Genomic DNA, 14,073 nt, shown 5'->3' with positions numbered 1-14,073 from the left:
CGTCGCTCTGTGCCCTTCACCAGATCCTAAAAGGATGAGCACACTCTCTAGCTTACATAAACGAGTAAAGACCTACACATCTGACACCGCTGCCTTTCATGCACGCTTTAAAACCAATCCTGCTATCAAAACTGCGTTTAGGGTCGGAGGGCGAGGGCATGACCTCAGATGTGCACAGGGAAAAGTGCTGCGATGTGATTTATAGTGAATAGAACAGAAATGCTAGCCCTCCTACTTATTTGGTCTCGCCTTAAGTTTATGAGACAACAAACAAAAATCAACGTTTCTTTGTTTGTATGGGTAATTTTATTTAACCCTTTTGTTCATTATTTTTAGTAAGATTTATCTTTTTCATAGGCAAGAAGAACACTTTATATACACCTATATACAAATACAAAACATTTATACATATTTACAACAACTATACAAATAGCATATTGAATCAAACAGTTATCCACAAACTTCTCGTATGAAAAATATATAGCAATTCCGTGTTCACAAATAGTTAATCTTTGTGACGTAATCAAAAAACCGCTACTAGACCCAAAAGGTGGAAAAGAAATAATGCGACAGAAATCAGAAATTAATTCACAGTTAGTTCCACCAGTAAAGACTGAACCCATCAAGGGCAAATATTTTGAACTGTCTGTCTGTCGTTTGCCTTGCCAACGCGTTTCGAATCTGTCAGAGCTTACAGATTCTCCTCAGGGCTCTCTCAGTGTTTTGAATCTAAACAAAAGAATAAAACGAAGCTTGTTTCAGTGTTTGTGACTTATTTGTAATGGCCCCCCTAAATAAGCTGGACTGTGCTGAACTGGTTACCTTTATACAGAATGCGGTCGGCTCTCGTGATTCAGTTGTACACGAAGGGCTGTACGCCGCATGAAGTCAGTACATTAGAAGAATTGTTCTGTAAAAAATAAATCAAAAACTTACAACGCCATCTGGAGCAGTGCCAAGCGACTACTACAGACCTGAAGCTGCACGCTCATACCTTAGTCGAGTGTGGCAAAAGATGCTATCTTAGGTCCTCTGTTTGCTCATTCTATCCTTTCCATGTGACCTGTAAAGCATAAGGGTCACGCTCAGTATTGAAATTAGTTGTGGTGCAAAGACGCTCGTGAGGTGTTGCGGGATAATGTGAAGCCACCTACCTAGATTCTTGGTAGTGAGCACGGGGCGTCGATCGCCATGCTGTGTGCTCGTTGTCCTAATCTCACTCGGATTCAATCCGTGGCGGGGGTGCGTGTCCTCGCTGTTGTTAACAGTTGCGTGGCTTGCTCGCGCTAAAAAACATAAAAGGTCCCTTAGATCCTGACCAAAGCAGACTTGATACAGTTTAGGTGTACTAAAGTCTCACGCATAAGGAGCCTCTCTCACGCTCACCTTTCTTCCTCAGGAGCGAACCAGGAAATGCAAACACAGGACCAGCCTGGTGGCTGTGCCGGGCTCCTACATCATAGCGAGCCTGGAGCTAAGCATTCTGGATGTTGTGGTTTCCAAAATTTTTGGGCATGAACTTATTACAATCTTGAGATTTCTGAAAGCGTGTTCAACCCCGTTTGGGTGCTGTTGAACTTGAGTATCAAGTAGGCCTCTTTTTTAAAAGGATCTGTTCTATATTGATACCCGTTTTTGGTTGATTAATGTTAAATAACACGGTCCAAGTGAAATCATTTTCCCCGTGTTGTTTTTCGGAGAAATGTTGGACGAAGGGCGCAGTTAGTACTTTCTTTTTTATGCGCGACCTGTGTTGGGTCATGCGTGTGTTGACCTGCTGATTGGTCTTCCCAATATAGATTTTTTGGCAGGCGCAAATTATGGCATAGACAACATTTTTTGTTTTACAGTTGGTGAAACTGGTATGAGACCAAGACGTGTTGGAATGTTGAAAGGTGGTGCCCTCAATGGTTGTATCGCACGCGATACAATTCCCACACCTATGGTGTCCCTCGATGGGTTTAAGACCCCATTTTGACAACAAGTCACTTTTAGGTTTGGCTAATCTGATGTCCGCACGGACTAGTTGTTGGCCAATATTCTGATTTCTTCTGAAAGCGAATATTGGACGAGGAATGGGTGTCTCTAATTGTTCCAGCAAGTGCCAATGTTTCAATACCATTTGGCGTATGTTATGAGTTTCAGCACAGAATGTCGTCACGCACACTAGATTCTCAAGATCACGTTTTACTTTTGTTTCAAGAAGGCACTCCCTCGGTGTACAACGTGCTCTTTTAAAAGAGTGCTTAAGAAGCTTTTTGGGGTAACCTCGTTGCGTTAGTTCTTCACAAAATTTTGATCCATATTGCTCAAAGTGTGTCAGCTCCGAACAATTTCTCCTGATTCGCAGGAGTTGTCCATATGGCAAGTTTGCCCTCAGGTTTCTGGGATGTGAGCTCCCGTAGTGGAGTATGGTATTCCTGTCCGTTGCTTTCTTGAAGAGTGAGGACTTCAAGACACCGTCAACATCTCTCACTTCCACATCAAGGAATGTCATTTTGATATTACTTGAGTCAATTGAAAATTTTATGTCCTTATGTCTATTATTGAGCCACTGGTGAAAGTCACCCAACTCGGCATGGCTCCCCTGCCACAGGAGCCACACGTCGTCGATGTAACGATACCAGTGCACAATATGGTGCGAGAAAGGGTTATCTGCCTCCACAAATTTTTTCTCGTATTCGGCCATGTATAGAACGGCCATTTCTAGGGCATAAGGGCACCCCATAGCGGTGCCCTTGATTTGCATAAAGAAATCATCGTTGAAGCGGAAATAATTTCTTTTGAGGGTTATTTCGGCCAATCGCAAAATGAAGGATGTTGGGACTCTGTGTGGTCTTTCCCTTAAGTCTAGATAGAGTGCCAAGACCTCCAGTGCTTCATCTTGTGGTATCTGGGTATATAGGGACGTCACATCCATGGTTACCATGAATTGTGACGTTTGATCGAATGGGGTCCCTTCAACCTTAACCAGAAAATCAGTAGTGTCTCTTAAATAGGACCTCACATTGGCCACAAAGGGCTTCAGGAAGAAATCTATATATTTCGACAAGGGCTCAAGACATGAGTCACAACCAGACACGATTGGTCGTCCCGGTGGATTGGACAGATTCTTATGAATCTTTGGTAAGAAATATGCCACAGGAGTTCTTGGGTATTTCTTTACCAAAAAATCACTTTCTTTGGGCCCCAGGAAACCACTTTCTCTACCCATTTGGACAATTTCTGTGATTGCAGACTGAATCTGTTGTAGTGGGTCCTCCTGCAGTTTTCTATACCATTCTTGGTTGTTTACCTGCAGTGCCCCTTCCGCGAGATATTGTTCTCGGGGCCATAACACCACTGCCCCGCCTTTGTCGGCCTGTTTTATGATCAGAGAATGATCTTCTTTCAGACTTTTAAGGGCCAGTCGTTGTCCCTTCGTGATGTTTTGCTTCACGAATTTATGCTTACTCTCTAGTTTGTTGATTGAGGATAACAAAATTTGTTCAAATGCGTGTACCTGTTTAGGAATATTCTGGTTGGGTACAAAAGTGGACTTGTTCCTGAGGCCTGTCGTTTCCATACTGATACTAGGAGGTTGGTTAGCAAAAAAGACTTTAAGTCGGATTTTGCGGCAAAATTCTATTGCCTCCAGTTTAATCTTGGTGAAATCTGTTTGTTTGGATGGAACGAATTTGAGTCCTAAGTTAAGGACAGATTCTTCCTCCTTTGTCAAAGTCCTAGTTGATAAATTCACTATGGTGGAGGAACCCCCTACGTTTTGTAGTAATTTCTCCTGGTTCGCATCTCCCATGCCGGTTTGAATCGCACCTTTTGTTGTTGGCCTTTCTCTAAAAAAGGAGTTTGTTTCTTATTAGAATTCCCTCTCGCTTCAGATCCAGAAGACCCTGAAGATGAAGTTTCAGAGAATGTTTTGAATCTGTTTCTGGATCGTCCTTGAAAATTTGTCAGGGCCCCCCGAGATTCGGTTTGGGAGTAATAATCGTCTTTGAGGAATGGATAAGCTCTCTCAAGTGTGAAGGATTTGGAATCCCTTTCGAACTGAGCTGTTTTATTATTGATGGTATTATCCTGAAAAGTTTGTATTTCTTTATCCAATTTCTCTAGCAATGCCTTAGAGTCTGGAATCACTTGGCTTTCTGCTATGGCCTTAGTCAGTTCATCGATTTCTTCTAGTTCTTTAGCACACAATCTCTGCGCTGTTTCTATGGTATGGACCATAAGGTCCCTGCTGCACTTCGTATTTATGCAGCTGAAGCCCTTCTTGTAGTCCGCATCCTCAGTAAATATCACCGGTACATTCTTAACTTGAAGTCCCCAAGGAAACAGACAAATTGACCAGGCTTCGTAAAAAACACATTCGCACCGAACTTCACGGATACTTTCTTCTGAAGCACCTAAGGGGTGGGACCATCCCTTGGGGACTTCAAGTTAAGAATGTACCGGTGATATTTACTGAGGATGCGGACTACAAGAAGGGCTTCAGCTGCATAAATACGAAGTGCAGCAGGGACCTTATGGTCCATACCATAGAAACAGCGCAGAGATTGTGTGCTAAAGAACTAGAAGAAATCGATTTATGCAAATCAAGGGCACCGCTATGGGGTGCCCTTATGCCCCAGAAATGGCCGTTCTATACATGGCCGAATACGAGAAAAAATTTGTGGAGGCAGATAACCCTTTCTCGCACCATATTGTGCACTGGTATCGTTACATCGACGACGTGTGGCACCTGTGGCAGGGGAGCCATGCCGAGTTGGGTGACTTTCACCAGTGGCTCAATAATAGACATAAGGACATAAAATTTTCAATTGACTCAAGTAATATCAAAATGACATTCCTTGATGTGGAAGTGAGAGATGTTGACGGTGTCTTGAAGTCCTCACTCTTCAAGAAAGCAACGGACAGGAATACCATACTCCACTACGGGAGCTCACATCCCAGAAACCTGAGGGCAAACTTGCCATATGGACAACTCCTGCGAATCAGGAGAAATTGTTCGGAGCTGACACACTTTGAGCAATATGGATCAAAATTTTGTGAAGAACTGACGCAACGAGGTTACCCCAAAAAGCTTCTTAAGCACTCTTTTAAAAGAGCACGTTGTACACCGAGGGAGTGCCTTCTTGAAACAAAAGTAAAACGTGATCTTGAGAATCTAGTGTGCGTGACGACATTCTGTGCTGAAACTCATAACATACGCCAAATGGTATTGAAACATTGGCACTTGCTGGAACAATTAGAGACACCCATTCCTCGTCCAATATTCGCTTTCAGAAGAAATCAGAATATTGGCCAACAACTAGTCCGTGCGGACATCAGATTAGCCAAACCTAAAAGTGACTTGTTGTCAAAATGGGGTCTTAAACCCATCGAGGGACACCATAGGTGTGGGAATTGTATCGCGTGCGATACAACCATTGAGGGCACCACCTTTCAACATTCCAACACGTCTTGGTCTCATACCAGTTTCACCAACTGTAAAACAAAAAATGTTGTCTATGCCATAATTTGCGCCTGCCAAAAAATCTATATTGGGAAGACCAATCAGCAGGTCAACACACGCATGACCCAACACAGGTCGCGCATAAAAAAGAAAGTACTAACTGCGCCCCTCGTCCAACATTTCTCCGAAAAACAACACGGGGAAAATGATTTCACTTGGACCGTGTTATTTAACATTAATCAACCAAAAACGGGTATCAATATAGAACAGATCCTTTTAAAAAAAGAGGCCTACTTGATACTCAAGTTCAACAGCACCCAAATGGGGTTGAACACGCTTTCAGAAATCTCAAGATTGTAATAAGTTCATGCCCAAAAATTTTGGAAACCACAACATCCAGAATGCTTAGCTCCAGGCTCGCTATGATGTAGGAGCCCGGCACAGCCACCAGGCTGTTCCTGTGTTTGCATTTCCTGGTTCGCTCCTGAGGAAGAAAGGTGAGCGTGAGAGAGGCTCCTTATGCGTGAGACTTTAGTACACCTAAACTGTATCAAGTCTGCTTTGGTCAGGATCTAAGGGACCTTTTATGTTTTTTAGCGCGAGCAAGCCGCGCAACTGTTAACAACAGCGAGGACACGCACCCCCGCCCCGGATTGAATCCGAGTGAGATTAGGACAACGAGCACACGGCATGGCGATCGACGCCCCGTGCTCACTACCAAGAATCTAGGTAGGTGGCTTCACATTATCCCGCAACACCTCACGAGCGTCTTTGCACCACAACTAATTTCAATACTGAGCGTGACCCTTATGCTTTACAGGTCACATGGAAAGGATAGAATGAGCAAACAGAGGACCTAAGATAGCATCTTTTGCCACACTCGACTAAGGTATGAGCGTGCAGCTTCAGGTCTGTAGTAGTCGCTTGGCACTGCTCCAGATGGCGTTGTAAGTTTTTGATTTATTTTTTACAGAACCATTCTTCTAATGTACTGACTTCATGCGGCGTACAGCCCTTCGTGTACAACTGAATCACGAGAGCCGACCGCATTCTGTATAAAGGTAACCAGTTCAGCACAGTCCAGCTTATTTAGGGGGGCCATTACAAATAAGTCACAAACACTGAAACAAGCTTCGTTTTATTCTTTTGTTTAGATTCAAAACACTGAGAGAGCCCTGAGAAGAATCTGTAAGCTCTGACAGATTCGAAACGCGTTGGCAAGGCAAACGACAGACAGACAGTTCAAAATATTTGCCCTTGATGGGTTCAGTCTTTACTGGTGGAACTAACTGTGAATTAATTTCTGATTTCTGTCGCATTATTTCTTTTCCACCTTTTGGGTCTAGTAGCGGTTTTTTGATTACGTCACAAAGATTAACTATTTGTGAACACGGAATTGCTATATATTTTTCATACGAGAAGTTTGTGGATAACTGTTTGATTCAATATGCTATTTGTATAGTTGTTGTAAATATGTATAAATGTTTTGTATTTGTATATAGGTGTATATAAAGTGTTCTTCTTGCCTATGAAAAAGATAAATCTTACTAAAAATAATGAACAAAAGGGTTAAATAAAATTACCCATACAAACAAAGAAACGTTGATTTTTGTTTGTTGTCTCATAAACTTAAGGCAAGACCAAATAAGTAGGAGGGCTAGCATTTCTGTTCTATTCACTGTAATTTGGGTCCAGCTGCCCCCTGTCCCAGGACCAAACTCCGTGGTTTTACTAGCGATGTGATTTATAGCACCCCGAGAGTCGATCAAAGCTATCCATAATGTGTGCGCGGATGCGAATGCCAGTTTAATGGGCGGCTCTTAGCGCGTTGACATTGGTGGTTCGGTTGCTGGCCTGCTGCGGCTTCTGTGCCGTAGGGGGCAGGAATCCCCCCTGTTTGCAGACGCCCACGGCTGTCCCAGAAAGGCCGTAATCGGTTCCACAGTTGAATTCCATGATCAAGAGGTTCATTTAATGCGAATCAATGCTACCTTTGAAAACTCGCGTTTTACCAGACACCTTTGCGTTGTAGAGTTAGCAGCGTTTATCCACAAAGAAACAAAAACCAGAAGCAAGGCGCTTAGCTGCCGCCAACATGCGAAATGGATGGCTGCTGACTGTGCTTTAAGCAGCACTACACTTGTCATGCTGCTCAAAGGGCCCATCTCCGGGAGCACTTCGCGTTACTTCTAATTCAGTCATAAACGAAGGAGTTCTCTTGGACTCTGTATTATTCTTCCCCATTTAGGTTAGCTCTGTAACCAACAATATGGGTTTCCACCACTGTTTCTTCGAAGGAGAGGATGTGGAGTAAGTGCCAGAGCTGCCGACTTGTTAGACAAGTCGTCATCTGTCATTCATAAATATTTCACTCGTATCTCATACCGAATTCCATGACTGTTTTTTTTACTGACTCCTTTTTATTATATTTATTATTATATTTACTTGGCAGTATTCTCCATCTCCTGAGCCTATTATCGATGCTACAACACTTTATCTTCTTGTTATTGTTGGTAAGATTTCTTTTGATATGCATGAATAGTGAGCAATTTTTTAATATTGGGAGAACGGTTTTACATTTACATATTATATTTGTAGGGTCGTGCTTAACTACTCCTGTGGAACATTGGGTTATTATTGTGGCAGCTACGGCATATTTCTCCTTTTAAGGAATATTTCACATAGCATGGTGTTGAAATACACTATACTTGCCAGTAGTTTCATTTTCTTTCATTCATTTTTCACAAAGATTATGATGCATATTTTCTCTACCCTACGCAGGGGTTAGAGGACACTTGAATTGTGGAGGTTACTTTTTTTGTGAACTTGGTCCCCTGCTACCCCTCCCCCGCCCCCACGCCTCTCACCACACTTCATTGGAATGCCCCACTCCCTCTTCCAAGACCACACGCTCTTCTTCCCTGATGACCGGCCTTCTCGGCTATCAGTCACTTCATTCCAACTAGTTTTTTAGGTTTCGCACTGGCCGTAGCACCTGTGAAGCAGGTGCTCCGCCCAGGGCGAAATCTTATGATCCTACAGTATGGGGCTTCTCCCGCCTCTGTCTTCCATTGGCTAGCTCCATAAATGGAGGCTAGCCATTGGAAGAGATTGGCTGTCAATCACGCTTTCCCCGTGAAACGCGATTCGGGGGCGTTTCGGACTCTTTTTTTAAGTCCCGCCCCTTGTTGCCGTGTGTCCCGGGCCGGGCTGTGATTGGCTGCCGAACCGGGACACCCCCGTGATGTCATTCCCCGGGCCGCGCTGTGATTGGCTGCCGGCCCGGATACCCCCGTGACGTCATTCCCCGGGCCGCGCTGTGATTGGCTGCCGGCCCGGGACCTGACTTGTTAATTTTTCTGTTGACTTTTGGTTTTGTTTATTCACTGAAATGTATTGACACAAAAGATCTCCACCTCCTGACTCTACCTTTCGCACGTACAGCCAGCCCGAGACATCACACCACCCGTTCCCCTTATCGGTGCCCTACTACCAAGGCCGCCACTTGCGCTCTCCTTCCTTTGAAGCTGACATGGAGGTCTCCTTTCCAAGGCATCCTGGACCCCTCGAAGGCTGCTGGATTATTTACAATGAGCTGTTTTCCCTCGTCGACCAGTCTGAGGCAGTGGTACCTTATGACAACCCTCCGTGCCCTTTCCATGGACTTCGGTAGAATGCATGCTCTTGGGTGCGGCTGATTCCGCCATGGACGGGAGTGGGTGTGGCCCCTAGAGCGGGGGGTAACGCTGGACTCGGTGAAGACCAGGATTGTCAACTGCAGGTCTTGGCGTGTCCGATCCCCCTCGATTTTTCAAGAGGGCCATTGACTATTTGCACGTTTAATTTAGATGAATTGTTTTCAAGTATCGTATCCAGCTATCTCCTGGACCTACGCCAGGCACCCCCACCCTGGGGGCTTTTAGAAGCTGCCATTAATATGCATTTTGTTTCAAATGGAGGCGAGGGTTAGTCTTCCCTTGTACAGGGGAGGTTTACCACACGTGAGCAGCTGCATTGCTTGCTTCACAGCGATACTGGTAATGGCTGCCTTCTCGTTCAGGCGCCTCCGAGCGCGTCCTGCCGTCGCAGGATACGGGAAGGCGGCAGGAATGAGACATTGTGGCATGAACAGCCATTTCCCTCACCCCGCTGTCCCCGAGGCGCGGAACGGAGGCAGACCTCGCATTGTTTTTCTTGTGTTCTTTGAGGGGTGCGGCGCAGCGACGTTCATATTTTCCACTTACTTATAGTGACATGTTGTTCCCTCTTTACTGCCCCATTTACGTTTTATGTGGAATGTTTTTATCTCTTGGTTGTCTTTGGGATGGCTCTTGTTCCTCTGTATCTTGTTTCTTCTCTGTGTTATCCATTTTCACTTCCTGTTCTCTGCTCGATGTTCGAGGGCAAAGACCCAATTAAATCATTCAGATAATTATAGCTTTACGGACCTTCATTGGACACGTGTGGTTAATGCAATACACTGATTTTAAAGCTGTAAATATTATGTTTTGGGTTAAGACCAACCACCCCTCAAACTTAATTTAACCCTTCGAGTGCACTGGTGGGGCAGGTTGAAAAGGCAGAAAATTGCTTCTGATGTGCTGGTACCGCAGAAGTACTTGACATTGGCGGGATCGAAATTACCCCACACTAACCCTGCTTTTTTTAGCACCCAGGAGATAAGTGGTGGGGGATGGAAGAAGGCCAAATGGCTTTATGTAGGTGAACAGTTTGGTGGCCAAGCCCCTCCCCTTCATTCCCCCATTTACTCCCCTTCATTCCCCCATCCCTACAAGAACTAGAAAGATGGAAGGTGAGTCAGGACGGGTGCCCATAGCAGGTACCCTGTGGCTCCCCTCTCACTAGACACCAGGGTGCTTGGGAGTCCAGTGGTCGAAACTGCTGAGGTCCTAACCCTTGGACGCTTTTTACACATTGGTGTCCCTGCACTAAGGACACCGGTGGAAGGAGAGGCTCTGGGGTGGGGTGCCATTATGGGGGGTGGGGGAAGAACAAACTCCTACCGCATTTGTTTTAAGGATGTGGAATAGATTATTTTAAGGACTGTCAAGTAAATAATAGCTTTGTCTGTGTCCTACCTCTGGCCTAAAGACGTGTGCATTGCACCGGTGAGCTTGCACGTCTTTTGGATTCTACACCTGCTTTTTTTTCCTTTGGAAAACCCCAAGAATTAGGAAAATATGGGAAATATGTCGTATCAGCGTGCGCTCGAGCAGTGCGCCCTACGGCCCATGCTGAGTGTGGATCTGTTTTGTGTACTGTTTGATTATGTTATTGTTTGCGCCGGGCGTACTTCATTGTACCTGTCACTGTTTCCGCGGGTGGTTTTCCAGATCCTTGCACGGCACTTGCTGACAAGCAGTAACCTGTCTCTTTAACTCCATTATTTATATGTGTGTGTTTGTTTGATGGTTTTACGAGCAACTTTTTCTTTTGTTCTCCCGTTGGTAGCTGTTACGGTTGTAGCATAATTATGCATAGGCTGTGGGGTCGAGTTGGGTAATTTCTTGTGCCAAATCTGTCTCCACCTCACCCCCCCCTTTCCCCAACCCCCACACACGTCAGCAGCCCCAGCAGCGACGTCGGTATTTATTATAGGTGTTTGCTGGTTTTCTCGCCTGTAGCGCCCCCGGTAGCTGCGATGAAGTTTTCAAGAAGTGCTGGGTAGTTTTTGCTGGTCGTCTGTGCGTTGAACGCCTGCTCTGCCTGAGATGATACTGCCTGTGAGTGAGTGTGGTGGTGGCGTGTGTGGCTCTGTCTGTGATGTTACCGTCTGTGGGTGTTGGGGGGGGTGATCGTGATTTGTTGTGCGGCTATCACCCGATCTGGCAGTGTCGATGGGGATCTGTGGGTGCTGGGGTGATTTAATAATTCTCTATTTCAATAAGACTAGTCTTGGCGTCACAATATTTTTCTGGGAATTAAGATGGCTTTTTTAGTTTAGTTGGCTGTGAAAACTCTGATAAGAAGCTCCTTGCATTTTCTGGTTTATGGACACACATGTCCTCAGTACTTGCACAAATTGTCCGCTCTACGTGGATTACTGTGAATACCCAAATAAGGGGCATTGTTTCAGAGTTACAAATAATTTTGCAACCGGGACTGTTGTGTGCATTTAAATTTGTCAAACATCCCACCAGAGAGACCTCACCCGTAAATTGGCTTAAACGTGTCGGGCGGCCGGTACTGAATCTTCATATCTACACCTGAACGCATCACTGAATGGTAATCTGCCGCGGTGGAGTGATGCAACCGTTAGAGAGCTGTTTGTAACTGGAGGGGGGGGGCTCTGTGTGTGTGTGGGGCTCTGTGTGTGGGGGGGGGGTCTGTGTGTGTGTGGGGGGGGCTCTGTGTGTGTGGGGGGGGGCTCTGTGTGTGTGGAGGGGGGCTCTGGTGTGTGTGTGGCTCTGTGTGTGTGGCTGTGTGTGTGTCTGGGGGCTTTGTGTTTATAGGGGGGCTCTGTTTGTGTGTGTGGGGCTGTGTGTGTGGCATTTGTGAGAGATTAAGCTATTGGCATTGTAAATGACAATGCCATTTATTTATCTGTTTTCAAAACCAACACATAAATAAAAAATTTGTCATTTACAATGCCAATAGCTCTAACTTTAGCAAAGGCGAGACCGTTGCATTGTAAATGCTTGTTTTTTGTTGACTCTACGTCCGTCCGGCACCACCTCCTGCTGCGTAACAATTTGAATAATTCACCTAGGCATCACTCCTTCTAAAATGCCCTCTCCATGCCCCTGCTCGAGCCCGCCAGGTTTGCTCCCAAATGCTTTGTTGAAAAACAACATTTCAGTGTTGCTGTCCCTCCCCCACTGGTACTGCAGCTCGAGTTTTACAAGACCTCCTGGGCCCTCTTCCCCCAGCACGTCTTCTTCCCTCCCTCTCTCCGCTTCCTTCCCTCTTCCAAGACCACACGCTCTTCTTCTCTGCTGACTGGCCTTCTCGGCTATCAGTCACTTCAGAAATCCCCCCCCTTTCTCCCCTCCCCTCTTCCCTCTCTCATTACTCTCCCCTCCCCCCTCTTTCCTCACTCCCCCTCTCCCCTCCCTCTCTCTCTCCACTCCCTCTCCCCTCTCCTCACTCTCCCCTCTCCTCACTCTCCCCTCTCCTCAATGTCCCCACTCTCCTCTTTTCTCCCCTCTCCTCTCTTCTCCCCTTTCATCTCTCCCCTCTCCTCTCTTCTCCCCTTTCATCTCTCCCCTCTCCTCACTCTTCCCTCTCACCACTCTTCCGTCTCTCACCACTCTCGCCTCCCCCTCTCACCTCAATCTCCCCTCTCCTCACTCTCTCCTCTCACACCACTCTCCTCTCACCACTCTCCCCTCTCCTCACTCTCCACTCCCTCCCTCTCCCCTCTCACCACTCTCCCCCTCTCCACTCTCCCCTCCCTCTCTCCCCTCCCTCTCTCCCCCTCCTCACTCTCCTCCCCCTCCTCTCTCCCCCCTCTCTTCTCTACCTCTCCCCTCTACCTCTCCCCTCTCTGCTTTACCTCTCCCCTCTCCTCACTCCCCCACTCTCTCCTCTCACCACTCTATCCACTCTCATCACTCTCCCCCCTCACCACTCTCCCCTTTCACCACTCTCCTCTCTCTCCTCCTCTCTACCTCCCCCCCTCTCCTCACTCTCCCCTTTCCTCACTCTTCTCCTCTCTACCTCCCCCCTCTCCCCTCTCACCTCTCTCCTCTACCCTCCCCTCTCTCTCACCCCTCCCCTCTTTCCTTGCTCTCCCCTCTCTCCTCACTCTCCCCTCCCCCCTCTTTTTACTCTCCCCTCCCTCCACTCCCTCTCTCCTCATTCTCCCCTCTCTCCTCACTCTCACCTCTCTCCTCACTCTCACCTCTCTTCCCTCTCCACTCTTTTCACTCTCCCCTCTCCTCACTCTCCCCTCTCCTCACTCTCCAATCCCTCTCTCCCCCCCTCTCTCTCCTCACTCCTCACTCCCCTCCCTCCTCACTCCCCTCTCTCCCCTCTCTCCCCTCCATCTCCCCTCTCCCAACTCTATCTATTGCCCTCACTCTATCTATCTATCTATTGCCCTCACTCTATTGCCCTCACTCTATCGCCATCACTCTATCGCCCTCACTCTAACTATCGCCCTTACTCTATCTATACATCACCCTCACTCTATCTATTGCCCTCACTCTATCTATATATCACCCTCACTATCTATATATCACCCTCACTCTATCGATCGCATCACCACAGCATCACTCAGCACCACCACCGCAGCACTCAGGGGCACCACAACATCACTATGCACCACTACAGCATCACTGAACGCCACAGCATCACTCAGCGCCACCACAGCATCAATCTGTGCAACCATTCAACAACAACTAGTTCAAATATGTTCTCTGAATGTTTCAAGCTTTATTACAAATGTCACAAAAAGATGTTAATATTTCTCTTCTGTTCTTGGATTTTCGTCACAATAAAATACACTGAACATAATCTTCACAAAAGTTAATTACAAAAGTTTAAACTATTGCCATTATAAATTACAAAACTTTTATTTAAGTATTATTTTAAAAAATGAAAAGCCATTGTTATTTGTAATATCAATACATCTAAGTCACGTAAATACAAAACATGTCGCA

The sequence above is a fragment of the Lissotriton vulgaris genome, chromosome 1_1 (assembly GCF_964263255.1).
Source record: "Lissotriton vulgaris chromosome 1_1, aLisVul1.2, whole genome shotgun sequence".
Lineage (NCBI taxonomy): Eukaryota > Metazoa > Chordata > Amphibia > Caudata > Salamandridae > Lissotriton > Lissotriton vulgaris.
This window is presented reverse-complemented; position numbering follows the sequence as displayed.